Source organism: Asterias amurensis, chromosome 14, assembly GCF_032118995.1.
Source record: "Asterias amurensis chromosome 14, ASM3211899v1".
Lineage (NCBI taxonomy): Eukaryota > Metazoa > Echinodermata > Asteroidea > Forcipulatida > Asteriidae > Asterias > Asterias amurensis.
The window spans coordinates 2495712-2512687 of record NC_092661.1 but is presented as its reverse complement, the minus strand read 5'-3'; the positions used below and the strand labels follow the sequence as shown (position 1 = coordinate 2512687).

At 31.5% G+C, this 16976-nt stretch overlaps 1 long non-coding RNA gene across 1 annotated transcript; it reads left to right on the top strand.

Annotated features, from left to right (window-relative positions):
* The first annotated feature begins 1959 nt into the window (after positions 1-1959).
* On the top strand, positions 1960-4967 carry LOC139947212 (uncharacterized). Its single transcript, XR_011787332.1, has 3 exons — positions 1960-2185; positions 2790-2911; positions 3368-4967. It is a non-coding gene; the product is annotated as an uncharacterized lncRNA (long non-coding RNA).
* Positions 4968-16976: the final 12009 nt, after the last annotated feature.

Here is a 16976-nt window from a genome sequence, read left to right as displayed (position 1 = left end):
TGCTCAATGTTAACGTTCATGCACTTTTTGAAAACAAAATTCATGTGTTTTCCACATGACTAAACAAAAATTGAATAGAACTGGATGCACATGTAGACAATTTTCTCTTATGACTTTTGATTGTTCTTAAAAAGAACAGAAAATATGTTTCTCTGAAAAGGAGAAACACATTCAACATTATTGATCACCCGCAATATAACAGTGGAGGTCGGATAACGCAAGTTGTCCAAGATCAAGATCAAGACGAAGACTTCGAAGTGTAAGAGAAGATCTAACCCGTTCTCTTACAGAGTCCCACCCCTCGTACCGCCCCTTCCCCTTCAAAATGCTCTTCGATCTTGTTGATGTTGTCCATACTTGTAGATCAATTTCAAGGTGTCTTTAGGGTCCCTTGGCATTTTCTTGAGATGCATATTGGTCGAAGCCAATGATGCTTTTTAGTTAGGAGACTAGTCTTACTGGAATTTTCGGGGTTGATACTTCAAATCGTCAGTTGTCATGTTTATTTAAAATTGTCATGATTTTATGTTTAAAAAGTTGTAACAATATTCCAACTTTAAACTAAATCATAGTAATTTCCGATAACTCTTGTTAAAAAAATCCAGAAAATTCTTACAAAATCCCCTCGTTACCATAAGTGCTTTATACACTTTAACATACACCAACACATATTTAGAAGTAATAACAATTCAGTCCAATAGTCAATCAAATCAGCATTCATTTTATGATTAATGTTTGATTTAGGAGTTGTAAATAAAGAATTTAGACTTACTAAATGAAAATTTACATACTCCCAAAATCAGCATGACATCTATTCTGAATGTAGATCTTTCTAGCAAAAACTGTATTAATATATCTAAAAACAAATAATTAGTAAAGCAAAAGTATAAAATCAATAAACACTATAGCTTAAGGATGATTAATGTTTGATTTCGGAGATGTAAATAAAGAATTTAGACTTACTAAATGATTATTTTACATGTTCCTAAAATCAGCGCTACATCATTCCTGAGCGAAGACATTTCAAACTAAAATATTAAAACATTTTACACTGAGTTTTAAGATTATAAACAACAACGCTGCAGCGCTTGCTCATTAAGATCAAATTTTAAAATTAAAATAATGCAAAATCTGTAAGCAAATACTGCGCTCTGTTAAAGCTTTAAAAAAAAAACCAAGAAGTTGGCAAGAGGGCAAAAGGATGGGTGAAAAGGAGCAGCCATGAGAGAAAGACATCAGTGGTGCATCGGTACGTATGGGTGGTAAGGCAGTGGCGGGTGCGTTCGTTTAGCTTCCCTGGGTCGACCCCGATGTGTGGCTGTTTTTTCTTCCAGGACGAACGTGGGTAATTATCTGCACACGTTCGCCCTGGGGAAAAAAACCCGTCACACACCGGGGTCGACCCAGGGAAGCTAAACGAACGCACCCAGTGAAGGCTTAGAGTATTAGTTTTGGCCTAGAGTATTAGTTGTGGCCTACATACAAGACTAACTCTCTACTCTTTCAACAGGTTTTGATGGAGATAGGTTAAGTATAAGGTGTGACTGGCGAAGTACTTAGTCTTGATTTCAAGACGCTCAATCTCATTTCATTTGCGGTGACACAACTCACCAAAGGACAGTAAAACAAGATCCAAACAAAATAATTTCTTTAACCAAAACTAAGAACTTAGTCTCGTTTCAAGATGTTCAATTTCATTTTATTTGCGGTGCAACAATTCACAATGGACGGTAAACACACTATCCTAAAAAAATACAAGATAATGTCTTGAACCAAAACTAAGAACTACGCTGTTTTTAAGTCAACGCAGAGCTTCGATGTCCCTGAGTGTCTAGATGTCAATGAGGTCAGCAGTTTGGACCAAAGGTTGGAGCAAAGTATCGGGTATAAGTATTGGTAACTGTGACAGAATAATATACCCTCCCCCCCCCAAAAAAAAAAAAAAAAAAAAAAAAAAAAAAATGTCTAAACATTATATGAGATTTTACATTTATTTTTCACATCCACTGACCGGCTTCCAGGCCATAGTTTCTTGTGTTTGTTTTCCAGAGTCTGGACCCGTTCCTCCTGACAAAAGATGCTGTGGAAGATGACGCGCAGACGAAGCAGTCCTGAAACTCCCTTTGATGTTGCCGATTCATGACCTGAGGTCACTGGGCCTGATGAGGTCTTTGCAGCAAAGGTTGTAAGTATCATGTGAAGTATAAAGTATGAGGACAAGTGTGAAAGAAAAGTGTTTTTCTCTCCACCTATCTTCTTACTTTTATTTTAACAGCTTAGAACTTTTCAAAGGTTAGCTGCTGTTATTTAGAGCAAGCTAGTCGAAACGTTGAGACAAATTAAGAACTCGCTCCGCGGTAGTGAAGTTAATAACGAGAACTTAAGCTAAAAAAGAAGTCTGAGCCGATTTCCTACCTTCATCTCAAGTAGTGACCCATAAGCAGGACAGTTCTTTTCAGAACTGAGAAGTCTCCCAAATTTCGAAAACCTACTTCGCGGTAGTAGAATACCCAGCAAGGGTGTTTTTTCTTTCATTTATGTCGCAACTTCCTCGACGACTGATTGAGCTCAAATTTTCACAAGTTTGTTATTTTGTGTTATGTTGAGATACACCAAAATGTGAAGGCTAGTCTTTGACAATTATAGTGTCCACTGTCTTCAAACGCAAGGCTTTATGAAATTGGGCCCTGATTGGAGTTGCCTGAGAAATTTTCCAGAACATCTGATACTTGTAGTAAAAACAATTATCAAAATGAATCTTAGAAAATATTACTCGTTTTCTACCACAGATTGGGTTCCATCAGCTGAGGAAGAACTTTGCTTTTTTACTTTTGGCTACAACTTCAACCGTTCAAGATAGCGATGACCAGCACTATTTGGACCAGAGCAAAGAGTCCACACCACCAACTTGGTAAGTTGGAGCAAAACAAATATTCAAAAAGATAAATTTGAAGAGAAGATTAGTTGAAGTTATGAGCTCGATTTGAAAGATTTGAATTCATTCGCACCCTTTTGGTAATAAAAAGAAACACACCAAACAGAAAACGTTTTATTTTTTAAAACACAGAGTTAAAAAAAGTGTAACATAATCTTGAACCTTGAGTCAGGTTGTGCATGCTCAAGGACTCGGTTTAGTCAAACTCTTAAGTTGACATTACTGCAACTGATGCCCACTCATTTTTTGGCTTTGCAAAGAAGATTGCTGAGCAGTTTTTTCTGCGTAACAGCTTCATGAAATTGGGCCCTACTTGAAGCTGGAGGAGAATTTTCTTTGCAAGCGTAGCCATTACTCTTCCTGGGAACAAGTGTTTCTTGTATTAAAATAATTGATCAAAATAATCTTAGAACTATTCATCTTCTATTACAGGTCGAGTTGATGATCTTGGAGATGGCATTTGGGCTCATCAATACCATTTGGACCGAGTGCACCAGCTGAAGAAGGACTGCGTCAAATCTACGTACCTGACTCTCTGCTACAAGTACAACCGTCCAAGTGACCAAGGGATGTTGTCCGGGGATTTTACCACCACTTTTTGGACTGAACAGCTGAACATCTGGGTCATAGTTTAAGTGACAAAGAAACAATATGATAGAACCCTTCTCAGAGCAAACTCTCCTCCGATTGTGGTTGTACCATGGAACTTTACTTAATTGTAGTTAATGATTGGTTTCCACACCATGCAAGGCTTCAATGCTCTTTGGACTGCCACTGACTGATGAAAGACTGTGTCAAGTTTAGGTGATCACCCACATGCTCAACTAACACGAGCTGGACCATGGTGGCGCCCTCTATGATTACGCTTGAGAGGAGGACCACATACATGAAGAACCATAGGACCAGGGGTGGATTTCAAAAAAGAGTTAGGACTAGTCTTATCTCGAGTTAGGACTAGTTACTCGTCCTAACTTAGGACTGGTCCTAACTGTTTGTGACCCCAGGGCCAATTTCATAGAGCTGCTTAACCAGAGTATATTGCTTAACAATTTCTACTTATTGTGGTTAGCAGCTCTATGAAATTGGGCCCTGCTTAGGGTGTGTCTGAATGTGTGGTTGTGGCTATGGCTGCAGCTGTTGCTATGGGCATCGTACCATACTTTAAACACGTCATGTGAGGATCAAGCCGTATCCACAGCCACTATTTCAGACACAGTCTGCTCAGTATTGTTGTTTATTCAATAGGCTTTTCTTTGATTCATCAAAATCCCAAACCATAATATTGTTCAAGTAGCTAACTTCTCACGTCAGTTGATTTGATAAAAATTGGCAGCCTGGCCTCTTGTCAAGCATGTTTGCTCATCATGGATAATCAAGTTCATTAAAACCAAGTACAATAATGCTTTGAATTTTGATGGATCAAAGTAGTTAGGAATGCAAGTCAAAAAAATGGTGCATCTTTTTTTGTTAAATGAAACCAGTAGTTCATGTAACCAAACATTTCAGAATGTAAGCAACGCAGTCTTTGAGTCTTGTGTTTGTACTTTTTGCCAAAACCATGTTGTCTAAACAATTACAGTTGGTTGCAGGAAAGATTTTAACTAAGATTTGACAGAACTTAGTCACCAAAGTGCCTTGACCTGTTAGACATCATGGCAACAAAACTACACTTGGATTTAGTTGTTTTATTTTGGTTCACTGCTTTGTAAAAAAAAGAAAATATGTGAAGGAAGGAATGACGCAACCTTCAGACAAACTTGCAATAAAGTTGTGTACGAATATCTTAAAGTTTTTTGAGGTAATAAAACCATTTTGTGAGATTATATACGATCATTTGCATTAATGTATGCCCTTGTATTAAAACCATTTAAAGTATCACTGTTAAAACCACACCCTCTTCAGCACAAACCACTATTTTATCTGCGCATTCAGTAACAAAACAAATAGTGTTACTTATTTTTAAACATTCCTCTACAAACTGTAGATTTTATACTATAATTTAATAATAACAATTTTATTGAACTGTATATTAATTGTAGTTTATCTAAGGAAATTGTTTATTTTATATTAAAATTTATACCTGTTTTTTGATGTTAGTTTCCTGAAGTAATAATTGACTGTAATAAACAATAATATTTCTACATGACAACTCCTTGCATTTGTTTAGGGTCTGTGTATGTTTGGCTGGTTATGAAAAAAAAATAAATAGTGTTACAGCAGTAACGCTTCTCAGATTTTGTTTTCCAATTTTAGAGCAAAATTTTCCCCGTGTAGATATCACCGATCTCGAAGTACTAAGGTTATGCACAAGATATCACTTTCGACTGAAAAAAAAAAAAATGCGAATCTCAGAAGTGTTTCAGCGGTAACGCTTCTCAGAGTGTGTTTTCCAATTGCAAATTATTTTTCCTGCGTTGACAAAACCCCTTCAGATTTTGTGCATTCTCAAAGTACTACAATAGCTCGTATCTCAAACGAATTGCAATCCGAGCATCATTGAAAAAAGGATAACACTTTTATAACAAACAAACCTTAATCTAAGAAGCATTACTTGTGCGTTTTAAATTTAAAAAAAAGAAAAAAAATGCAGAAGGTTATATCTTTATGCATTTTAAAGTTTTGATAAAATATACAAGGCTATAGCCTCGTTAATTTGAGAGCAAGAGAACAAGGCTTTAGCGATGTATATTTTAGAGCAAAGTTTCATACAAGGCCTTGTGCATCTTAGAGAAAATATTTGAAAATTAATCAAGGCTATAGCTTTTTGCAATTTAGAGCAATGGGGGACTTTTGAACACTAGGTGGCAGCAGACTTACCAGGTAAATTTTCATTGTTTACGTGGCTTTGAGCACGCGCACGTAACCGGTTAAGTCTGCTGCCACCAAGCGTCCCAAAAGTCTCCCATTGAAAATGACACAGGGCATTTTAAAGCAACAACTTTGAATTAAACACATCTTACAGCAAAAAAAAAAAAAAAAAACTTGTCTATCTTAGTGCAAAATTTGGAAATACACAAGGCCTTGTGAAATTTTAGAGCAAACTTCGAAAAATAAGCAAAAAAGAAAACACAAAGGCCTTGTGCATTTTAGAGCAAAATTACACAAGGCTATTATTTCATACACCTTGATTCACTCATTGCGTCCAAGCAAAACTAAAAACACCTGCACACGGGAATTGAACCCGGGTCCCCCAGCTCCCAGTCTAATACACTCTTAGACTAGCTGAGGTGCCATTTACAAACATTCATAAATAATAAATACCTAAAGAATAATTTGCAATAACTACATGAGGCTTTAGCCTTCTAGACTTAAGTACGCAATTCTTTATATATTTACTTTTCGTATTGTAACTGGCGCCGCAGCTAGTCCAATTACGTATTGGACTGGGAGCTACGGGACCCGGGTTCAATTCCCGTATGTGTGTTTTTATTTTTTGCTTTGACGCAGTGAGTGGTATATTTAAGTAGTATAAAAAACATCTCCAAACGCCAACGGGCACTGTGGCGACACGGTACATTGGATAGTTCAATTGTGCGTGCAATCCAGAGTTGGGACACCGGTTCGAATACTACCCGTACAAAGAGGGGAAAAAATACTAAAATATTATAACCAATTTGAGCCACAAACTTAAAACAATTGTTTTCTTAGAACAAAACCTTAAAGGTTATATAGATATATAGCCTGGTGAACTTTGCTTGAAAAAAAACAAAATTTTGCTTAAAAAAATCTATAAGGCTATAGATATGTGAACTTTTCAAATTTTGCACGAACAAAATCTAATCTTGTGAACTTGTCAAATTTTGCTTGAAAAACCTTTAAGGCTATAAAACTTGTGAACTTGTAAACTTTTGCTTGGAAAAATCGAATCTTGTGAACTTGTCAAATTTTGTTTATTTTTTTTTTAAGGCTACAATTCTTTTGAACTTGTCATTTTTTGCTTGAAAATTTGCATGAAAAAAATCTACAAGTGAACTTGTCAAATTTTGCCTGAAAAAATGTTACTTGTGAACTTGTCAAATTTTGCTTGTATAGCTATGTGAATTTTTCAAATTTTGCATGAAAAAAAATCTAATTTTGTGAACTTGTCAAATTTGCTTGAAATTTGAATAAAAAAGTCTACAAGTGAACTTGTCAAATTTTGCGTGAAGTTTTGCTTCAAATTTTTGAAGCAAAACTTCACGCAAAATTGGCATGTAGCCTTGTAAAATTTACAAATTTTGCATAAAAAAATCAAATTTTGTAAACTTGTCAAATTTTGCTCGGAATTTATTTCAAGCTATAATCCTTAAGAACTTGTCAAATTTTGCTTGAATTTGCATAAAAAAGTCTACAAGTGAATTTGTCAAATTTTGCTTGAAAAAATTATACAGGGCTATAGCCTTGTGAACTTTTCAAATTTTGCTTGAAACAAAATCTAATCTGGTGAACTTGTCAAATTTTGCATAAAAAAATCTAATTTTGTGAACTTTTCCAATTTTGCTTGAAAAACTAATATTTGGCTATAGCCTTGTGAACTTTTCAAATTTTGCTTGAAATTTTTTTGTAGGCATATAGCCTTGTAAAATTTACAAATTTTGCATAAAAAATCAAATTTTGTGAACTTGTCAAATTTTGCTTGGAATTTATTTAAGGCTATAATCCTTAAGAACTTGTCAAATTTTGCTTGAATTTGCATAAAAAAATTTTGCTTGAAACAAAATCTAATCTCGTGAACTTGTCAAATATTGCTTGAAATTTTTTTCAAGGCATATAGCCTTGTAAAATTTACAAATTTTGCATGAAACAAATCTAATTTTTGTGAACTTGTCAAATTTTGCTTGAATTTTTTGTTAGGCTATAATTCTTGTGAACGTTTCAAATTTTGCTTGAAAATAAATCTTATTTTGTGAGCTTGTCAAATTTTGCTTGAAAACATCTTTAAGGCTTAGGCTGAGGGTTAGGGTTATGGTTAGGGTTAGGGTAGGCTGTGTGAATTTTTCAAATTTTGCATGAAAAAAAAATCAAATTTTGTGAACTTGTCAAATTTTGCTTGGAATTTATTTAAGGCTATAATCCTTATGAACTTGTCAAATTTTGCTTGAAATTTGCATAAAAAAGTCTACAAGTGAATTTATTAAATTTTGCTTGAAAAAGTTATGTAGGGCTTTAGCCTCGTGAAGTTTTCAAATTTTGCATAAAAAAAATATTATTTTGTGAACTTGACGAATTTTGCTTGAAATTTGCATAAAAAAGTCTACAAGTGAATTTATCAAATTTAGCTTGAAAAAATTATATAGGGCTTTAGCCTCGTGAAGTTTTCAAATTTTGCATAAAAAAAATATTATTTTGTGAACTTGACGAATTTTGCTTGAAATTTGCATAAAAAAGTCTACAAGTGAATTTGTCAAATTTTGCTTGAAAAAATGATATTGGGCTATAGCCTTGCGAACTTTTCAAATTTTGCTTGAAACAAAATCTAATCTCGTGAACTTGTCAAATTTTGCTTGGAATTTATTTAAGGCTATAATCCTTATGAACTTGTCAAATTTTGCTTGAAATTTGCATAAAAAAGTCTACAAGTGAATTTGTCAAATTTTGCTTGAAAAAAATTATATTGGGCTACAGCCTCGTGAACTTTTCAAATTTTGCTTGAAACAAAATCTAATCTCGTGAACTTGTCAAATTTTGCTTGGAATTTATTTAAGGCTATAATCCTTATGAACTTGTCAAATTTTGCTTGAAATTTGCATAAAAAAGTCTACAAGTGAATTTGTCAAATTTTGCTTGAAAAAATGATATTGGGCTATAGCCTTGTGAACTTTTCCAATTTTGCTTGAAGAAAAATCTAATCTCGTGAACTTGTCAAATTTTGCTTGTATTTCTTTTCAAGGCAAATAGCCTTGTAAAATTTACAAATTTTGCCTGAAAAAAAATCTAATTTTGTGAACTTGTCAAATTTTGCTTGAAAAAATTATATAGGGCTACAGCCTTGTGAACTTTACAAGTTTTGCAAGAATAAAATCTAATTTTGTGAACTTGTCAAATTTTGCTTGAAAAAATTATATAGGGCTACAGCCTTGTGAACTTTACAAGTTTTGCAAGAATAAAATCTAATTTTGTGAACTTGTCAAATTTTGCTTGAATTTTTTGTAAGGCTATAATTCTTGTGAACTTTTCAAATTTTGCTTGAAACAAAATCTTCTTTTGTGAACTTGTCAAATTTTGCTTGAATAAATCTTTAAGGCTTAGGCTGAGGGTTAGGGTTATGGTTAGGGTTAGGGTAAGCTGTGTGAATTTTTCAAATTTTGCATGAAAAAAAATGTAATCTCGTGAACTTGTCAAATTTTGCTTGATTTTTATTTCAAGGCAATATAGCCTTGTAAAATTTATAAATTTTGCATGAAAAAAAATCAAATTTTGTGAACTTGTCAAATTTTGCTTGGAATTTATTTAAGGCTATAATCCTTATGAACTTGTCAAATTTTGCTTGAAACTTGCATAAAAAAGTCTACAAGTGAATTTTTCAAATTTTGCTTGAAAAAATTATGTATAGGGCTATAGCCTTGTGAAGTTTTCAAATTTTGTATAAAAAAAATATTATTTTGTGAACTTGTCAAATTTTGCTTGAAATTTGCATAAAAAGTCTACAATTGAATTTATCAAATTTTGCTTGAAAAAATTATATAGGGCTATAGCCTCGTGAAGTTTTCAAATTTTGCATAAAAAAAAATATTATTTTGTGAACTTGTCAAATTTTGCTCGAAATTTGCATAAAAAAGTCTACAAGTGAATTTTTCAAATTTTGCTTGAAAAAATTATATAGGGCTATAGCCTCGTGAAGTTTTCAAATTTTGCATAAAAAAAATATTATTTTGTGAACTTGTCAAATTTTGCTTGAAATTTGCATAAAAAAGTTTACAAGTGAATTTATCAAATTTTGCTTGAAAAAATTATATAGGGCTAAAGCCTCGTGAAGTTTGCAAATTTTGCATAAAAATAAATATTATTTTGTGAACTTGTCAAATTTTGCTTGAAATTTGCATAAAAAAGTCTACAAGCGAATTTGTCAAATTTTGCTTGAAAAAAATTATATTGGGCTATATCCTTGTGAACTTTTCAAAGTTTGCTTGAAGAAAAATCTAATCTCGTGAACTTGTCAAATTTTGCTTGTAATTCTTTTCAAGGCAAATAGCCTTGAAAAATTTACAAATTTTGCCTGAAAAAAATCTAATTTTGTGAACTTGTCAAATTTTGCTTGAAAAAATTATATAGGGCTACAGCCTTGTGAACTTTACAAGTTTTGCAAGAATAAAATCTTATTTTGTGAACTTGTCAAATTTTGCTTGAATTTTTTGTAAGGCTATAATTGTTGTGAACTTTTCATTGCTTGAAACAAAATCTTATTTTGTGAACTTGTCAAATTTTGCTTGAAATTTGCATAAAAAAGTCTACAAGTGAATTTGTCAAATTTTGCTTGAAAAAATGATATTGGGCTATAGCCTTGCGAACTTTTCAAATTTTGCTTGAAACAAAATCTAATCTCGTGAACTTGTCAAATTTTGCTTGAATTTTTTGTTAGGCTATAATTCTTGTAAACGTTTCAAATTTTGCTTGAAAATAAATCTTATTTTGTGAGCTTGTCAAATTTTACTTGAAAACATCTTTAAGGCTTAGGCTGAGGGTTAGGGTTATGGTTAGGGTTAGGGTAGGCTGTGTGAATTTTTCAAATTTTGCATGAAAAAAAATCAAATTTTGTGAACTTGTCAAATTTTGCTTGGAATTTAATTAAGGCTATAATCCTCATGAACTTGTCAAATTTTGCTTGAAATTTGCATAAAAAAGTCTACAGTGAATTTATTAAATTTTGCTTGAAAAAGTTATGTAGGGCTTTAGCCTCGTGAAGTTTTCAAATTTTGCATAAAAAAAATATTATTTTGTGAACTTGACGAATTTTGCTTGAAATTTGCATAAAAAAAGTCTACAAGTGAATTTATCAAATTTAGCTTGAAAAAATTATATAGGGCTTTAGCCTCGTGAAGTTTTCAAATTTTGCATAAAAAAAATATTATTTTGTGAACTTGACGAATTTTGCTTGAAATTTGCATAAAAAAGTCTACAAGTGAATTTGTCAAATTTTGCTTGAAAAAATGATATTGGGCTATAGCCTTGCGAACTTTTCAAATTTTGCTTGAAACAAAATCTAATCTCGTGAACTTGTCAAATTTTGCTTGGAATTTTTTTAAGGCTATAATCCTTATGAACTTGTCAAATTTTGCTTGAAATTTGCATAAAAAAGTCTACAAGTGAATTTGTCAAATTTTGCTTGAAAAAATGATATTGGGCTATAGCCTTGTGAACTTTTCCAATTTTGCTTGAAGAAAAATCTAATCTCGTGAACTTGTCAAATTTTGCTTGTATTTCTTTTCAAGGCATATAGCCTTGTAAAATTTACAAATTTTGCCTGAAAAAAAAATCTAATTTTGTGAACTTGTCAAATTTTGCTTGAAAAAATTATATAGGGCTACAGCCTTGTGAACTTTACAAGTTTTGCAAGAATAAAATCTAATTTTGTGAACTTGTCAAATTTTGCTTGAATTTTTTGTAAGGCTATAATTCTTGTGAACTTTTCAAATTTTGCTTGAAACAAAATCTTATTTTGTGAACTTGTCAAATTTTGCTTGAATAAATCTTTAAGGCTTAGGCTGAGGGTTAGGGTTATGGTTAGGGTTAGGGTAAGCTGTGTGAATTTTTCAAATTTTGCATGAAAAAAAATGTAATCTCGTGAACTTGTCAAATTTTGCTTGATTTTTATTTCAAGGCAATATAGCCTTGTAAAATTTATAAATTTTGCATGAAAAAAAATCAAATTTTGTGAACTTGTCAAATTTTGCTTGGAATTTATTTAAGGCTATAATCCTTATGAACTTGTCAAATTTTGCTTGAAATTTGCATAAAAAAGTCTACAAGTGAATTTTTCAAATTTTGCTTGAAAAAATTATGTATAGGGCTATAGCCTTGTGAAGTTTTCAAATTTTGTATAAAAAAAATATTATTTTGTGAACTTGTCAAATTTTGCTTGAAATTTGCATAAAAAGTCTACAATTGAATTTATCAAATTTTGCTTGAAAAAATTATATAGGGCTATAGCCTCGTGAAGTTTTCAAATTTTGCATAAAAAAAAATATTATTTTGTGAACTTGTCAAATTTTGCTCGAAATTTGCATAAAAAAGTCTACAAGTGAATTTATCAAATTTTGCTTGAAAAAATTATATAGGGCTATAGCCTCGTGAAGTTTTCATATTTTGCATAAAAAAAATATTATTTTGTGAACTTGTCAAATTTTGCTCGAAATTTGCATAAAAAAGTCTACAAGTGAATTTATCAAATTTTGCTTGAAAAAATTATATAGGGCTATAGCCTCGTGAAGTTTTCAAATTTTGCATAAAAATAAATATTATTTTGTGAACTTGTCAAATTTTGCTTGAAATTTGCATAAAAAAGTCTACAAGCGAATTTGTCAAATTTTGCTTGAAAAAAATTATATTTGGCTATATCCTTGTGAACTTTTCAAAGTTTGCTTGAAGAAAAATCTAATCTCGTGAACTTGTCAAATTTTGCTTGTAATTCTTTTCAAGGCAAATAGCCTTGAAAAATTTACAAATTTTGCCTGAAAAAAATATAATTTTGTGAACTTGTCAAATTTTGCTTGACAAAATTATATAGGGCTACAGCCTTGTGAACTTTACAAGTTTTGCAAGAATAAAATCTTATTTTGTGAACTTGTCAAATTTTGCTTGAATTTTTTGTAAGTCTATAATTCTTGGGAACTTTTCAAATTTTGCTTGAAACAAAATCTTCTTTTGTGAACTTGTCAAATTTTGCTTGAATAAATCTTTAAGGCTTAGGCTGAGGGTTAGGGTTATGGTTAGGTTTAGGGTAAGCTGTTTGAATTTTTCAAATTTTGCATGAAAAAAATGTAATCTCGTGAACTTGTCAAATTTTGCTTGATTTTTATTTCAAGGCAATATAGCCTTGTAAAATTTATAAATTTTGCATGAAAAAAAATCAAATTTTGTTAACTTGTCAAATTTTGCTTTGATTTTATATAAGGCTATAATCCTTATGAACTTGTCAAATTTTGCTTGAAATTTGCATAAAAAAGTCTACAAGTGAATTTTTCAAATTTTGCTTGAAAAAATTATATAGGGCTATAGCCTCGTGAAGTTTTCAAATTTTGCATAAAAAATATTATTTTGTGAACTTGTCAAATTTTGCTTGAAATTTGCATAAAAAAGTTTACAAGTGAATTTATCAAATTTTGCTTGAAAAAATTATATAGGGCAATAGCCTCGTGAAGTTTTCAAATTTTGCATAAAAAAAAATATTATTTTGTGAACTTGTCAAATTTTGCTCGAAATTTGCATAAAAAAGTCTACAAGTGAATTTATCAAATTTTGCTTGAAAAAATTATATAGGGCTATAGCCTCGTGAAGTTTTCAAATTTTGCATAAAAATAAATATTATTTACAAGCGAATTTGTCAAATTTTGCTTGAAAAAATTATATTTGGCTATATCCTTGTGAACTTTTCAAAGTTTGCTTGAAGAAAAATCTAATCTCGTGAACTTGTCAAATTTTGCTTGTAATTCTTTTCAAGGCAAATAGCCTTGTAAAATTTACAAATTTTGCATGAACAAAATCTAATTTTGTGAACTTGTCAAATTTTGCTTGAAATTTGCATAAAAAAGTCTACAAGTGAATTTGTCAAATGTTGCTTGAAAAAATTAAATGGGGTTATAGCCTTGTGAACTTGTCAAAATTTTCTTGACACAAAATCTAATCTTGTGAACTGGTCAAATTTTGCTTGAAAAATCTCTAAGGCTTTGGGTTAGTGTTAGGGTTAGGGTTAGGGTTAGGGTTAGCCTTGTAAACTTTACGAGTTTTGCATGAAAAAAAATCTAATTTTGTGAACTTGTCAATTTTTCCTTGGAATTTATTTAAGGATATAATCCTTATGAACTCGCAAATTTTGCATCAAAAAGTCAACAAGTGAACTTGTCAAATTTTGCTTGAAAAAATGTAATTTTGTAAACTTGTCAAATTCTGCTTGAAATTTTTTTCTAATTTTGCATGTAAAAAATCTTCTTTTGTGAACTTGTCAAATTTTGCTTTAAAAAATCTGGAAGGCTGTAATCGAATTTTGTGAACTTGAAAAAAAAACATATTTTGCTTGAAAAAACCTATAAGGCTTAGGGTAAGTGTTAAGCTTAAGGTTAGGGTAAGGGTTAGGGTTAGGGTTGGGGTTAGCCTTGTGAACTTATCAAATTTTGCATGAAAAAAAATCTGATCTTGTGAGCTTGTCAAATGTTGCTTGAAAAATTATCTAATCATGTGAACTTGTCAAATTTTGCTTGAAATTTTTTCAAGGCATATAGCCTTAAAAAATTACAAATTTTACATGAAAAATTTTTATTTTGTGAACTTGTCCAATTTTCCTTGATTTTTTTTTTCATGCTATAATTCTTAAAAAATCTTTAAGGCTTAGGGTTAGTGTTAGGGTTAGGGTAAGGGTTAGGGTAAGCCTTGTGAACTTTTCAAATTAATATGCATGAAAAAATGATAATCTTGTGAACTTGTCAAATTTTGCTTGAAAAGTCTTTTAGGTTATAATCCTTGTGAGCTTGCATTTTTGCTTGAAACAAAATCTAATTTTGGGAGCTTGTCAATTTTGCTTGAAAAATTATCTAATCATGTGAACTTGTCAAATTTTGCTTGAAAATTTATCTAATCATGTGAACTTGTCAAATTTTGTTCGAAATCTTTTCAAGGCATTTAGCCTTGTAAAATTTACAAATTTTGCATGAAAAAAAATCTCATTCAAATTTTGCTTGAATTTTTTTTAAGGCTATAATCCTTGTGAACTTGCATTTTTTGCATGAAACAAATCTAATTTTGGGAACTTGTCAAATTTTGCCTGGAATTTATTTAAGGCTATAATCCTAATGAACTTGTCAAATTTTGCTTGAAAATTTGCATCAAAAAGTCAACAAGTGAACTTGTCAAATTTTGCTTGAAAAAATGTAATTTCGTAAACTTGTCAAATTTTGCTTGAAAAAGGTACAGCCTTGTAAATTTTTCAAATTTTGCATGTAAAAAATCTTATTTTGTGAACTTGTCAAATTTCGCTTTAAAAAATCTTGAAGGCTATAATCATTGTGAACTTGTCAAATTTTCCTGGAAAAAATGATATAGGGCTATAGCCTTGTGAACTTGTCAAATATTGCTTGAAAAAATCGAATCTTGTGAACTTGAAATAAAATAAAATTTTGCTTGAAAGAAAATCTTGTTAAGTTTAAGGTTAGGGTTGGGGTTAGGGTTGGGGTTAGGGTTGGGGTTAGCCTTGTGAACTTATCAACTTTTGCATGAAAAAAAATCTTATCTTGTGAGCTTGTCAAATTTTGCTTGAAAAATTATCTAATGATATAAACTGGTCAAATTTCGCTTGAAATTTTTCAAGGCATAAAGCCTTAAAAAATTACAAATTTTGCATGAAAATTTTTTTTTTGTGAACTTGTCCAATTTTTCCTTGATTTTTTTTAATGCTATACTTCTTGTGAACTTGGGGTTAGCCTTGTGAACTTGCATTTTTTGCATAAAACAAATCTAATTTTGTTAGCTTGTCAATTTTGCTTGAAAAATTATCTAATCCTAAGACAACCCATTTGACAAATTCACAAAATTAGATTTTGTTCAAGCAAAATTTGAAAAGTTCACAAGGCTATAGCCTATATAATTTTTTTCGAGCAAAAAATGACAAGTTCACAAAGATTATAGCCTTAAAGATTTTTTCAAGCAAAATTTGACAAGTTCACTTGTAGACTTTTTTCACAAAAATTTTCAGGCAAAATTTGACAAGTTCATAGGGCTATGTATAACCTTATAGATTTTTTTTCACGCAAATGTTGTTTTAAGTTTGTGGCTCAAATTGGTTATAATATATTTGTTTTGTTTTTCCTTTGGTACGGGTAGGATTCGAACCGGTGTCCCTACTCTGGATTGCACGCACAATTGAACTATCCAGTGCACCGTGTCACCACAGTGCCCGTTGGTGTTTGGAGATGATTTTTATACCACTTAAATAATTCACTCACTGCGTCGAAGCAAAAAATAAAAACATACAAACGGGAATTGAGCCCGGGTCCCGTATCTCCCAGTCCAATACGTTATACGCGTAATAAATACCTAAAGATTAATGATTGTAGATCTTTTCAAATTTTAAACAATTCTTTAAGGCTAAAGCCTCCTGTAATTAATGAATATTGTTCTTTAGGTATTTATTATTCGGTAACTTATTAACTGGCGCCGCAGCTAGTCTAAGAATGTATTCGACTGGGAGCTAGGAGACCCGGGTTCAATTCCCGTGTGTGTTTTTATTTTTGCTTGGACGCAATGAGTGAATCAAGCTGTATAAAATGAAGAAGTCTTGTTTGTTTTTCAAATTTTGCTCTTAAATTTGGTGTATTTTTTTTTTGCTGTAAAATGCGTGTAATTTTTAATTTTTGCTTTCAAATACTTCAAATGTTGCTCTAAAATGCAATAGGCCTTGTGTTATGAAATGTTGCTCTAAAATATACAAAGCTAAACCCTTGTTTATGTTTGCTCTCAAATGAACGAGGCTAAAGCCTTGTGCATTTTTTCAAATTTAAAACGCACTAATAATGCTTCTCAGTGATATCTTTTGTCAAAGATACTTGGATTGCAATTTGTCTGAGATACAAGTTATTTCTTTTTTCATAACCTCTGGACTTTGAGATTGCACAAAATCTGAAGGGATTTTTTTCAACGCAGGAAAAATAATTTGTAATTGGAAAACACAACCTGAGAAGCGTAACCGCTGAAACACTTCTGAGATTCGCATTTTATTTGTTCAGTCGAAAGTGATATCTTTTGCATAACCAGTGTACTTCGAGATCGGTTATGTCTACACAAAGAAAATACTTTGAAATTCTTTGGAAAACAAAATCTGAGAAGTGTTACCGCTGTAATGCTTTTATGATTCAAA